The sequence below is a fragment of the Limulus polyphemus genome, unplaced genomic scaffold, assembly GCF_000517525.1.
Source record: "Limulus polyphemus unplaced genomic scaffold, Limulus_polyphemus-2.1.2 Scaffold8470, whole genome shotgun sequence".
Classification (NCBI taxonomy): Eukaryota; Metazoa; Arthropoda; class Merostomata; order Xiphosura; family Limulidae; genus Limulus; species Limulus polyphemus.
Genome location: NW_013674080.1, coordinates 22407 through 24585, shown reverse-complemented (window position 1 = coordinate 24585; position 2179 = coordinate 22407). Strand labels below are relative to the sequence as shown.

The 2179-nt window shown below is 29.8% G+C and overlaps 1 long non-coding RNA gene across 1 annotated transcript in view; it reads right to left on the bottom strand.

The window, feature by feature from the left end:
- The window catches only part of LOC106475362, a 3647-nt gene extending 1829 nt beyond the window's left edge, over window positions 1–1818 (bottom strand). The window contains exons 1-2 of the long non-coding RNA XR_001291806.2: window positions 1705–1818; window positions 434–614 (exon numbers count right to left, since the gene is read on the bottom strand). This is a non-coding gene — a long non-coding RNA (uncharacterized LOC106475362). The remainder of the gene's footprint in view (window positions 1–433; window positions 615–1704) is intronic.
- Window positions 1819–2179: the final 361 nt, after the last annotated feature.

Here is a 2179-nt window from a genome sequence, read left to right as displayed (position 1 = left end):
TTGAGAAAAGAAGAGTTAGATGGGATCTGATTGAGGTGTTTAAGATTGTAAAGAGAATTGACAGTGTTGATGCGTCATATTTTTCTAAACTTAACAGTGAGAATAGTAGGACTAGGAACACAAATATAAATATTGGCAAGGTAGGAGTAATCCTCAGTTTTACTTTTCTAAGAGAGTGGTTGCATTTGGAATGGGTTGCCTTCGGATGTTGTGAAGTCAGTAAATTTAAGTGATTTTAAGGAAAACTTGATAACAATATGAATGATTAGGGCTGGATTTAAGAATTTTTCGAAAATTAAAATACTAATAGTTTTAATTTAGTTTAAAGGATGGACCAACCGAGACGGACCAGTAGGTCCCATGTTGTCCCAAAACGTTATGTTAACAGTCAGTAATATTTACACCTCTTTATAAACTTTTTGTGAACTTTTACCTCTGGTTTTCAAGTTTTGTTTGGCAAGAGAAACCAGGACGTCGATGGACGCAACTATTCCGGTTATTGACGTCTCTTCACACTGCTTTTGGACGGTCTCTGATCCAAAACTTGGCCCAACCCAGTAAACAAACCAAATAAAGATGAATGTCATCATTTTTAAAGACATTTTTTCTTCTTACTGGAAAATAAACAGCATTGTATAAAAGTTTCTGACAGGCCTAATACAAAACAATTTACGAAATATAAAAACTTAGTAACCTGGGTAATATTATCGAAACACAGAGCCTTTGTGGTAGGTAATATAAACCAACTACAAGATATGAAAGTTTTACTGAACGTAGCTCTGAGATGGAGTTGATACAATTAACATTTATTATAAACTAACTACAAAATATGAAAGTTTTACTGAATGTAGCTCTAACATGATCTTCATACAACTAACATTTAATTTTGACTTTTAATTTTATTTTAGACAACTGAGTTTTGTACATGAAAGTTATATTAGACGATAACACTGTTTATCATTAAGAACCTAGTTAAGGTTAGATTAAGTTAATGTATAAATACAAAGGAAAATTATTTAAATTCATAGAAATTACACAACCTGTTAGACCTATTTAAATTAAAACAATAACAGGATTAACATTGATCCTTGATCTTGTGTTACACGTACATAAGCTATAAGTTGTTAGTTACAGTGGTCAACTGAGTTATATGATGCAATCGTGTATCACTCGAACAGTAATAAAAGAAAAACACGAATAAATCTGTACCATTTTATTAAACCACAATTGTACTGAAGTACTTTGTTTTCAAAAGTAAATAATGTATTTTAACCTAATATTGGTTAAGTTTCATTAACCAATATTATGTTAAAATACATTATTTACTTTTGAAAACAATGTAGATTTTTCTGAAATAATATATGAATGTTTAAATACTCAGTAACCTCTAATATTCCTTCCACAGATAGTTGTTCAGTGGTAAATATGATGAAATATAACGTTCAACTTGAGTTTCGATACCCGAGGTGGACACACTAACTCTAGCCTATTGTATAGTTTTGTATTAACAAGAAAACAAACAAACCTTCCTGAAATGACGTAGAATTATTGTAATAAATAATAGTTTGGTACAATGACCAACTGATTAAACAAAGTTAACATTCAATAATCTATAACTTTAGTTACAACACAACAAGATTTATATAAAGAATTAAAAGTCTTCAATAATAGACAATATCCACCAATTGTCAAAAATATACTTACCTTTTAAAATTTTCTTTGCTATAATTGACGTTAGGAACTGATGTCTTTCAAAATAAGATGACGTTTTAATCTCAGACACTAAAATACTTTAGGAACAGTAGTCTTTGTCAAAGTTTGAAGTTCAGTCGTTTTAACTTCTAGCTCTAATCACGTGTTTTAAAGTCACGTGGTCAAACTCTACATGTATTACTGATATTATCCAGACTTGTAAATAAACTTTAAGCCAAGAAGAAATATAATCTAGTGTTTTGAGAATATTTTTATATTCAACAATGTTCTCTAAGTTTTTGCATCTTGAAATTTCTAATTTGTTTTTCTAAGGTCTCAGGTTACAATTACTGAAGTATGTTAAAACATCTTAACCACTTGAGTTCCGATATTGTTAATTGTTTCCTTTCTATAGTGCCCTTTCAATGTTTCAATACTGCACTTGTTGGACATCTAAGATATTCAGTGAATTACTTATTGTTAGTTT